This window comes from Sturnira hondurensis, unplaced genomic scaffold, assembly GCF_014824575.4.
Source record: "Sturnira hondurensis isolate 20B ecotype Veracruz unplaced genomic scaffold, ASM1482457v3 Scaffold0008897, whole genome shotgun sequence".
Taxonomy (NCBI): domain Eukaryota; kingdom Metazoa; phylum Chordata; class Mammalia; order Chiroptera; family Phyllostomidae; genus Sturnira; species Sturnira hondurensis.
The window spans coordinates 2,334,893-2,347,342 of NW_028081528.1; positions in this window are offsets into that span (position 1 = coordinate 2,334,893).

Below are 12,450 nucleotides of genomic sequence, written 5' to 3' on the forward strand. Positions count from 1 at the left end.
CATCTGTTTTGGGAGGCAGCTATGCCCAACACTCTCCCCTCAACACTGCACACATTAGTGTTTGTTTTGGATGAATTAGTTTTGTTTTTTCCCTTCACTTTATAAATACTGAAAAAGAAATTTTAAAAGTGAAACACATGGTGCTAAAGTTCTAATTTTTAAAACTTGATTGGAATGTTTAGAGGTGGTACTAGCCCCCAGATTTGCAGTAACTGATGTGAACTAAGTGTAACCACATGCCTTGCCTTCATAAAAAGTTTATCTCAGGGAAAAAAAAGTTTATCTCTTACAGGCCATCTTTCAGCGGGATTTGGCAGAAAATGTTGGAGGGCACAGACACACAGACACAGAAATTCACAGAAGAGCTCTGAGGTCATTATCTTGGCGGGTAAATGAGGGCTAAGATGAAAGAGCAATCACAGACTCCAGCCCAGGAGAATGAAAGAAGACAAATAACATTCTTAGTTCCACATGGAAGCAGAAATAAGCCATAGACAATCCAGACTCTGAACCAAATATGGGAGAGGGTAATCAGAGGAAACCCCAAAGATCAATATTTAATTAACGAGAGTAAAAATAGTGCTGTTGGAAAGCATGTTTCCTATCAATTTGGTCTGGTACTTCTAGACTTATTTCTAGACAATAAAGCTGGTGGCAGAGGCTAGTGGGTGGAGAGACTGGGCAAAAAGGAGAAAGGACTCATGACATGGACAGCGTGGTGGTTGCTGGGCAGGAGGGAGGTGTAAGGGGGACTAAATGGTAATGGAAAAAAACACAAGAGTAAATCAAACAAAAACAATAAGGGTTCAAGATGAGTTTTTAGTCTACTCAAATTTACAGGAAACTCAGATTAAACATGAAGAAGAGTTAAAACTTACTAATTAGAGTCACTAATTGGGCTTAGGTGTTAGCATTTCCTTGAATCTTCCTCTACGTTGTCTCTTATTTAAAATGAATTTGTTAGAGTGTTTGTTATGATGAATAGTCTTTACTCTGTATCTTAGGTAGTCACCCATAGCAAAAATCTAGCTATCTGTAACATAGCCCCATTCACCTAGGGTTTCAGCCACCTGCGAGGCCAGAATCTGGAGACTCTGGCCTGCACCATGCCAGTCATGTATGGTGCAGGCCAGAAACACAGAAAACCATTTTTTTAATGGTGCACCACAGAAAACACAGAAACCATTTTTTTAATCTGACTTTTTATTTTGATTTTTTCTTTTGACTCAAACTGGCCTCACCTACTGCCCCACTCACCCACCTCCCTCTCCCTTACTTGATCAGGAAGCCCTCAGGACAATGAAGTTCTGGTCAGCCTCCTGGGTCTATTTACCATTGAGACAGAATTTTCATTCAAACTCAAATACTATCTTGGCCTCAGCTCTGTATTAGCTCCAGACCCAGAAAAGCGAGACAATCCCACAGAACAAATCCTTGCAAAGTTGGACAGAACAACTCCATGGCTAACACCAGGACCAGATGCAAAGATCAGTTACCCCGTAACCTAGAACCAACCAGTCAAAAAAGACCATGACCCTAACCCTATTAGTCACCAAACTGACGATTTTTTACTTATGTAAGTAATCCTTTCCCTGGAAGCCACTGGGAGCTGGGTCTTTGAGGGTGAGCTACCTGTGACTCCAGGCACGGTGCCATCTTCTCAAGAAATCCTTACTTTCTGGGCTGCAAACTCCTGTTTGTCTGTTACCAGGTTTCGATACACACAGGCAAACAGATCCCTTCAGTCCAGTAACACTTTGGAACACACATAAATGCAAAGCACAGGCAATACTGCATGCACAGGTCCTGCAAAGGAGATGAGGGGAAGCTGCTTATGGACCATTGTTGTACTGGTTTCCTATTGGCACTGTAACATGTCACCACTGATGTAGTGGCTGAAACCACACAAACTTACCATCTTATTGTTCTGGAGGTCAAAAGTCTAAAACGGGTCAGCAGGCCCTGGCTCCTGTGGCTTGGTTGGAGAGTCATCCCGTAAATCTAAATCTTTTCTAACGCTTAACTCTTTCCTCCCTCCCTCCCTCCCTCCCTCCCTTCCTTCCTCCCTTCCTTCCTTCCTTCCTTCCTTCCTTCCTTCCTTTCTCCCTCCCTCCCTTCCTTCCCTCCCTCCTTTGTTTCTTTTCTCCTGATCATATCCATCCTAGTGGGTGTGAGGTGATAAACCATTGTGCATTTTGACTGCATCTTCCTTATAATTAGGGATATTGAGCATCTTGTCATATACTTGTTTGCAAAATAATACATTTTTAATTTACTATTTTATTTTAGCATCTTCTATCCTCAGAGAGACTAAAACAAAAAAAAAACATTTTAATGTTTCGAAACTAAATAAGTACAGAGAAATTAAACAGTTTCAAATGATGTTGATTTATAAGTTTGTAACATTGATACTCCTGAAAATATTAAAACTTAAAACTGAACGAAGGCTTTGGGGGTACAGTGTATGTGAAAACAGAGATTTGGGTTGGCTGTTTGAAGCTGTAACTGCCAGGGCCCCCACTGCACTTCCGCCTGAACAATGAATGAGTCTGTAGCTCCTGCTGGAGGGGGCCTGTCTGTCCCTGATGGGCAGCGTCACCCTCAAGGGCTGCCTGTTACTGTACAGGTCTAGGTGGTAGAAAGCTTCTTGGACATCCTCACGGTATCAAAGAGGAGCAGTGAGTACCCATGTCACTCATTTTGCTCATTGTTTTGAGGGACCGTGGACATGCCTCTGAACTTCTCTCACTTTAGGAGCCCCTAAGGCAATGGCAGAGGGCTGAGGGCCACTAGATTGAGGACACCAACACCCCAGAGCCTGACCGGCCACGAAGGAGATGCAGATATCTTACTGCATGAAATGACTGAGTCTCTTTCCTTTGGTGCAATTCTTCCTGAACTCTTACAAATTCGTGTGTACCCTCAACCTGATGGCTGTCCTGTGAGCCAGTAAAACTTTTAGAGCTTCTAATTTCTCTGGACTTTTAAGTGAATATTCAGAACACTTCCAGTATCTTCTTGGCTTTTGAGCTCATCAGAGACCTGATAAGCCGCCAGCTTTTGGTAAAGACTAATAGGTACAAAACAACAACAACAAAAAAGTAAAGTCAAATTAGTATTTTGAATTTGCCCTGAGTGTTGTGTACCGTTAGGCCCAAGTTTGCAGAATGGTACTTGCTAGTTCTTTCTAAACCATTTCAATACACTGAGTGGTACATAAATAATTGAATAGTGACTTTTAATTAAGGCTCTGTAGTGAAAGCTGCATTATGCAAAATTAAATGCTTCTTCATAGCTAATTTAGAAAGAGGTTTAAATACCACAAGTCCTGTAACAGGAAACTAAGCAAATGTCTAATTTAATTTGGCGCAGTGTTCTCAGATGACAACTAGGATTCTGGGTTGGGGTTTGTGGGGTTTTTTTGGTTAGTTCTTTTTTGTAAATGAATGTTTCTTTTTCTTCATAATGCTTGGAATTTAATATCCATATTGCCAATACTTTTTGCAGACAAGATAGCAAGTGAAAAAATATAGACCACACCATATATTAATATTTTCTATTAATGTGAAAAAATAACATAGCCTATAAAAACTTGGGAGCTAAATAATGTTTCACACCCTTATCTGAGTTTTCTAGATACGAAGGACATTATGAATTGAATTGCACCCCATTCCAAATTCCCCTGTTGATGTGCTCAACCCCAATACCTTAGAATGTGACCGTATTTGGAAATAGGATCGTTGCAGATATAATTGGCAAAGATGAGGTCGCTCTGGACCAGGATGGGTTCCTAATTCAATACAACTGCTGTCTTTTATCAAAAGGGAAACATGGACACAGAGACACAAATAGAGGGAACCGCTGTGTGAGGAGGAGGCCAGAGGTCAGGGGATGCAGCAGAAGGCAAGGGACACCGAGGGTCACCAGAGACCACCAGGAGCTGAGAGAGTGACATGGAACAGATTCTCCTACACAACCTTCAGCAGGAACCGACTCCCGACATGCTGATTTCAGACTTCCAGCCTCAATAACCGTGAGACACTAAATTTCTTTAATGGAAGCCACCCAGTATGCTGTGATTTCTCATGGTTGCTCTTAGCCAAAATATTACGGACTGAATGTTTGTGTCCTCCAAATTTGTATGTGGGAGTCCTTACCCCCAAAGTGATGGTATTTGGAAACATCTTAGGGAGGTGATTAGGTTAGGCTGGGGTCCCCATGATGTGATTAGTGTCCTCACTAAAAGACAGCAAGAACTGGCATTGTCTCTCTGCCCTGTGAGGTCACCATGAGGAGGCATATGCAAGCCAGAAAGAGATATCTCAACAGAGCCCAACTATGGAGACACCCTGAGCTTGGACTTCCCATCCTGCAAACCTGTAGGAAATAAATGTCTATTCTTTTTTTTAATATATTTTATTGATTATACCATTACAGCCGTTCTATTCTCCCCCTCCATTCCCCTCCACCTGCTCACTCACTCCCCCACCATTCTCCCCCCTTAGTTTATAACCACGTGTCTCAAGTTCTTTAGACTCTATATTTCCCCCACTATTCTTGCCCTCCCCCCTATCTATTTTCTACCTACCGTCTATGCTATTTTCTGTACTTTCTCCCCCCTTCTCCTCCTCCCACCCCCCTGTTGCTAACCCTCCATGTGTTCTTCATTTCTATGGTTCCACTTCTGATCTAGCTGTCCTCTTAGTTTGTTTTTGTTTTAGGTGTGGTTGTTAATAACTGTGAGTTTGCTGTCCTTTCATTGTTAATATTTTTCATCTTCTTTTTCTTATATAAGTCTCTTTAGCATTTCATATAATAAGGGCTTAGTGATGATGAACTCCTTGAATTTGACCTTATCTGAGAAGCACTTTATCTGTCCTTCCATTCTAAATGAAAGTTTTGCTGGATAAGGCAATCTTGGCTGTAGGTCTTTGGATTTCATGACTTGGAATACTTCTTCCCAGCCCCTTCTTGCCTGTAAGGTCTCTTTTGATAAGTCCACTGACAGTCTGATGGGTACTCCTTTATAGGTGACTGTCCCCTTATCTCTTGCTGCTTCTAGGATTCTCTCCTTCATTTTAGTCTTGGCTAATGTAATTATGATGTGCCTTGGTGTGTTCCTTCTTGGATCCAACTTCTTTGGCACTCTCTGAGCTTCCTGGATTTCCTGGAAGACTATTTCCTTTGCCAGACTGGGGAAGTTCTCCTTTATTATTTGTTCAAATAAGTTTTCCACTCGTGGCTGTTTCTTTCCCCCTTCTGGTACCCCTATAATCCGGATGTTGGAACGTTTAAAGATGTCTTGGAGGTTCCTAAGCCTCTCCTCATTTTTTTGATTTCTCATTTCTTCATTCCTTTCTGGTTGGATGTTTTGTTCTTCCTTCTGGTCCATTCCATTGATTTGAGTCCGAGTTTCCTTTCCATCACTATTTGTTTCCTGGACATCTCCCTTCATTTCAATTAGTTTAGCCTTCATATGTTCCTCTAATTTGTGACTAAAATCAACCAGTTCTGTGAGCATCCTGATAAACAGTGTCTTGAATTGTGCTTCTGAGAGGATGGCAATCTGTTGGTCGCTGAGAGTTATCTGCTCTGGGACTTTGAGTTCTTCTTGCGCCAACTTTTGGGCTGTTCGTGCCTGTTACGTAGCAGGATCGGAGCCCTAGGTGTTCACCAGAGCAGGGCAATTAAGTCGCTGGGTTGTGACACTCTATGTGGGGGCGGGGTCAAAGAGGAGCAATGGCGTCCCGTCTGCCGCCTCCCACGCCACAGCCACAGGTAGGGCAGCTGCCACCGTCACCTGGGCCCACGAGTTTCGTCCCACTGCATGCGAGTGTGCCACCACTGTCAGCCCTCGCCCCCTGGGGCCTGCGTGGTCGGTCTCACTGTGCATGAATGTGCGACCGCCATCAATCTGCCCCACACCCTGACTGGGTCCAGGCCACTTGCCTGTCTAGGTCGGGGGATCTGTCCTGCCCGACCCTGCTCCCCTGCTGGCTCCGCCCCTCTTGCCATCCCTGTTGAACGGTTCGTCTTTGTCGGACTTCCGTATAATTCAATTTTCTGGTCTTTGGCTGTGTCTTTGTTCTCCAAACCTTTATTGTATTCAAACTTGGTTGTGGGAGAAGGCACAGTGTTTCCACCTATGCCTCCATCTTGGCGGAAGTCCTCAATAAATGTCTATTCTTAAAGCCACCCCGTCCATGATACTTTTTTTTAGCAGCCTGAGCTGATTTACACACTAACATACTAAGCGACCCACATGAAACCAAGTTGAATGTGAAGCACAAACAGCTCTGCTGATGGTGTGAAATCAAGGGAGCATAAAAATTTCTTTTAAGATATTTAAGGTAATTATGATTAAATGTCAAATTTATGAACATCCTAAAATTGATCATAAGTTGCTTTTAGAATGAGATGAATATAACGAATACTATGAAACATGCAGTGTAATGCTGTGTTCTGAAATGCTTCCAAATCGGGAAGCTTCCACCCAGAGCTGATTTAAACGTTTGCCAAGTTGAGTTGCAGAGTATCCAAACACACACCCAGGCTTCTGTAAATGTGACCAGGCAAATATCGTTGTCACTTCGTAATCATACTTAATCCCCTAAGGCTAAATAACCAACTTCCTTTTTATCTACAAAACAACCCTGTAGGGTAGAGCTATTATTAATCTGATTTAAAGCTGATGAACCAGCTTAAGGAAGCCGAGGTATTTGTCCAGGTATTTGTCCGTATTTTTACAGATAACAAGTCACAGGAATCTGACCTGTAGCAATGGGTTCTTAAATAAATGCTATACCACCCTTAAAGAAAATGCATGAATTTTAAAATACAGATTCTAATAAGTTTAGTGTACAAGTCTACCATTAAAAGTAACATTTAAGTAACAAACTTAAAAATAGAAATTATCTTTGAAATTTAGCATCTCTGAAAGTAAAACCTGGCTCTTTGAAGTATGTGATTATATTACATTTAAATACACTGTCTCAATGAGATGACTTTTCTAAAGTGAACAACAAAGGAAAAATTTTTAACTCATTTTCTTGTGGATACTTTGACTCTTAATTAGGATCTGTTCCTTAATTTTCCTTTTGTTATTTTGAGAATTATATAAAATGAAACTAAAATGTATTCTGTAAATATAAATTGATACACACGTTGACTGATACAGTAGAATATGTGTCATCTTAATGTAGAAATCTCTCATCTCATGTTCCAGCTAAGACCTGCTGTCTTGCCCTGCCAATTTCATGGGAACAACCTCTTCTTCCCTTCTTTATTTAAGGTTATACCACAATTATTACTTTTTCACCAATGGTCCCCAAACCTCCCTTTATAAATACTTTTATAGTTCCTATTATAACAGTTTATTAACTTCTCGCAGGATTGCTATCACAGTTGAACAGGATGAAAGTCATTTTATAATACAAGTCATGTCATGTACAGGATTATGCAAGTTCCTAGCTTCTCACAAAATTATAGTCACGATTAGATGAGATAAAGCACATACTATTCCTAGCATATTTTCAGGCACAGAGTAAGTACTCACTACATATTCATTAATAATACAACAACAAGATGAGATCCTTTTAATAATGCATATAGAGATTTATGTTCTAATAAAGGGTCATTATCAGGTACACACTGATAATAGTTAAATAAAAATGATTTTTAAAAAGAATGGAAAATAAATTTTTCCTTATATGCAATAAATAAGAACAAAAATATTTTCTTCTTTCTCTTTATACCTGTATACCTCTATACTTTTACTTATTTATCGGGAGGGACACCCAGAAAGTTAAGTCAGGAGACCCAGCTGGTTCATAGTGACCTTTGAGAAAGTACAGTACCTGGACTGTGGTTTCACTTGGGGCCGACAGGTGTTTTAGGACTGGCATCTCATTCTCTAGATTCCCCTGGGACCAGAAAACTGGTCCCTCGGCAGTGGGTGGCTCTGTTACTTGATTGCTTCCTGTGTAATATTTGCCAAGTGGAAGTGCTAAATAAATTGAAATGTGCAGCTCCTTCTGCACCTGACTGAGCTCATGATATCAGATGTCTGGAAGGACGGACATGACCAGGACCTCTGCTGGAGAATGCCTCCAGAAGTCCCCAGAAAATTCCTTGGTGAGTTCTAGAGCCACTTAATGCTGTCCATGCCAGGTAGCTAGCACCAGAGACACAGAGAATTAAGCTGGGCTATCTTCCTTCATAGTTCTAGGCAGTATGACCTCACTTTTTTTGACTGATTGCCATAAACAAAGTAGATTCGTTTTTGATTAGTGATTATATGACTGCCAAAAATGAGAGTAGATTGCTCTGTGAAAATTTTAATCTCTGGCATGTATTCTTGAGCCAGAATAAGACTGGAGAAGCGTTTTCTATTTCTGTGAGTAGCCTCTGAAACAGAAATGATTCACCTATTCAAATTAGTTAGAAAATTGAATTAAACAGCTGACATAATACTGGAGGGACTTTAGAAATATCTGTGTAGCAAAAGGTAAAGATGATCCTGGACGGGTAGCCATTCATGAAGAGCGATTTATTGATGTTGCTGGACCTGCGGTGGAATCGCTGAGGGGAGTTAGTGACTGGAAACCTCTGGCTCAACAGGTGTCGGTGGGAGACCCCGGGTATTCTAAGCTGCCAGTCGCCCCCACTGCATGTCCACGACTTACGTCACATCCTGTGTGCCACACTGACACTGCTCTACAGAACACTGCGACAGTGATCCCTGGACGAGCAAGAGCATGCTTCGGTAGAGGAATGCGGTCTATCAGACACAGACCCCAATGCTATACCAACCCAGTTCGGGTCTTACCTAGTTTCTAATAATCGCACCCTGAGCTCCTCTCTGAGAGAGCCATGCTGGGACTCATGGGTGGTCGTCAATCTCTCAGAGCCAAGAAAATCCCGTGGGAAAAGGAAGTTCCCAATTTAGTCATTTGTTCAATAAGTATTTAGTGTTCAAGGGCCCCCAAACCCACAGTGTTATTCATGGTGGGCATTTCACACTAACAAGACAGATCTAATCCATGACTTTGTGGAATTTACTGGGGGAAAAAACACACTGACATACAAATGAACGTTATATTGCAACTACCGGCCATGCTTTGAAGGAACAATGCATTGTATTAGAGCCGGGGACCCCAACCCCGGGCCGCAGACCCATATCATGGCCTGTTAGGAACAGGGCAATGAGGGAAGCTGCCTGAGCTCCGCCTCCTGTACCCCCCCCTCCACCTCTCCATCCCTCCACCATCCAAGGAAAAAACAGGTTCCTTGTGCCCCAAAAGGTTGGGGACCGCTGTATTAGAGCATTTATTAAGTGGACCTAATTTAGAATGAGGGTAGTATGTAACTTGAGAAATAAAGAGTGAATAGAATTTATTCAGGCCAAAACGACAGGGCAGCGGTGTGGGGACCTGGGGGTGGGGTTCAGGGAAGAAAGATGTGAGGATGGCCAATTCAGGCAGAAAGAACAAGGGCGCTGTAGGAGGCCCCTCGGGAGTGCAGAGGTTGGCTGTGGCCTAGAAACAAAAAAAGAAAAAGGTCAGTAAAGACATGGAAGCAGGGTGAGTGAGGCGAGGGGGTAATGAGACAGTCGGAGGTCCAGTTAGACAACTGGGATTTTATCCTTAGAGCAAAAGAGTTTTTCCTTCAGCTTTATTGAGATATAACTGACATACAACAGTGTGTAAGTTTAAGGTGTGCAGGTGATTTGATACCCTGATATACTGCAAAAGGATTATCACCACAGCATTGACCTCCGTCCTGTCACAGAGTGTCCATTTCTTTCTTGTGGTGGGAGCAGGTGAGATCTGTTCCCTTCACAACTTTTCAAGTACATAATGCAGTATTTTTAGCTATAGCCTCCATGCTGTACATTTGAGCCCCAAGAACGTGTTAATCTTACCACTGGAAGTTTGTGCTTTTTGACCACTTTCTCCCAGTTTCCCCCCACCGAGCCGCTACAAGACACCACCGCCCTAAGCGCTCTTGACAGCTCTCCAGCAAAATGGCATGAACACTGTCACATGGGGCGTGCATGGGAGGAGAACGGGAGTGGGAGAAACTGGTGCAGAGACCCTTTCTAGTGACTCAGATGTGCTACGAGGGAGGACCAGGGCCTGGGAAGGCAGAGGAGGTAAGAGAAGTCAGCAAGACGTGATGCCTGAACCTGAGGATTATGTGAGGTGCACGAGGTGTCTGTCGGCAGGGTCCCCCGTGAGTCCGTGGAGACGATGTTTGTTTGCAGTGATGGGAGACATGGGAGGGAGAAGGAGAATGCTGAAGAAGAACGAAGTTGGATTTGTGGGAGGAGGCTGTAGAAATCAAGAGTCAGTTTGAAGTAAAACAACGGGTGAAGTTACTGGTGTGTAAATGAGAAAAGCACTGTGGTCATGTAGGTGGTACTTAACAGGAGACCAGGAGATCAGCTAGCAAGGAGGTACTCAATCGGATTTTCCTTAAAATCTCCCAGAGAGAGGTGTTTGTGTGTGTTTATCTGGATGTCCAGGACCCACTCTGAAGAAACTGAATCAAAATGTGTGGAGTGAGGCCAAGAAATCAGTATTTCAAAAACACATCCTGGGTGATTCTAATGAGCAGCCAAGGTTAAGAATTACTGGCTAAGGTTTTACAAGGGCAGGGGTGGACCTAGAGGGTTTATGCCGAGTGAAATAAGTTAGAGAGAGACAAGTGCCATAGGTTTCACCTATATGTAAAATCTAATGAACAAAACGAGCAAACAAACAAATAGAAATAGACTCATAGATGCAGACAACAGGCCGTTGTCAGAGGGGAGGGGATTGAGGGGCTGGGTGAAAAAGATGAAGGGATTAAGAAGTACAAATTGGTAGTTACTGAACAGTGACAGAGATGTAAATTACAACCTAGGGAATACAGTTAATAATACAGTGATAACTATGTATGGGGCCAGGTGGGTACTTGAAATATCAGGAGAACCACTCTACAAAGTATGTGATTGTCTAACCACTAGGCTGTACAATTGAAACTAATACTGAATAATAACGAATGTAAACTGCAATTGAAAAATACAAAGAATCACTGGCAAAAATGAGAAAGAAGCTAAAATTGTTGCTTTTCACCCAATCGTCGAATTTTCTCATTCTTTTGAATCTTAGTATGACATCCTTAACTGAGAGACCATTCATTTTGACTATATTATCCCTACACCTTGGTTCTTGCTCTTCTGTATTGCCAGACTAAATCACCCTGGGTCAAAGAAAAACAACAAAACTTTACAATGAAAAAAGTCAAAAGGGGAGACATCTTTAAGGGAGTATGTTAAAGGGTAAGGGATCCTCTGAATAATTTAATCTTCAGAGGTCTCCTTAGAGAATGAATGGCTGTGGGTGACATCACCCAACAAAAAGAATTGTGTGAAAAGCAACAATGTCATTGCAAGACTGGGTAACACACCTTTCAAGTGCAAACATCACAGGCTGGGTATCTTTTACTTACCCTAAAGGAAGGGTGGGCAGCCTCAGATGTGGCAGGCCCTCACCCCACCCCCCAGGCTCCCCTGTCACTGTCAGCATAGCCATGGAGTCATTCCCCACCTGGTGAACAGTCGTGGACTGAAAATTTATGTATAAATAACGAGTGGTGAAAAGTCTTTAATCAGTGAATTAGCATTCCAAATATGAAAGATAATAGACCTCTGAAGTCTCCCTCAGTCTTGCAGAGCCAGTACCAGGCCAATATTCGAAAACTCCTGGCCCTTCTCCTTCCTGTCTTTCTCTTGCTGTCTGTTCTGTGGCTTAGTGCACACGCTGGAACTCTCTGTGACTGTGTCTCTATTTCTCTGGCGTTCTCTCTCTCTCTCTCTATCTCTATCTCTCTCCTCCAGTTTTAGGAATATGCCGTCTGTTCCTTTTCCCTTGGGGGTTAGTCCATGATTATGCTTTTTATCTTCTCTGCTTGTCCAGCTGTTCTTTCTCCTGTATCTCTCATTAAACAAATACTTATTGAGCTTCTACGTTGTATTAGGCTATGTGCTNTCTGTGGCTTAGTGCACACGCTGGAACTCTCTGTGACTGTGTCTCTATTTCTCTGCCGTTCTGTCTCTCTATCTCTATCTCTCTCCTCCAGTTTTAGGAATATGCCGTCTGTTCCTTTTCCCTTGGGGGTTAGTCCATGATTATGCTTTTTATCTTCTCTGCTTGTCCAGCTGTTCTTTCTCGTGTATCTCTCATTAAACAAATACTTATTGAGCTTCTACGTTGTATTAGGCTATGTGCTAAAATTTGGGTATTTAACAGAAAATAAAACAAATATCATTCTTGCCCTGTGTGTGTGTATGTGTGTGTATACACACTAAGCTTACATTTTCTCTTCCCTTTAGTCTGTCCACTTTTTCTTTCTTTTTTCCTTTTTACTTCTTTGAACTCCGTTACATTAACTGGCTCTAAGGAAGAA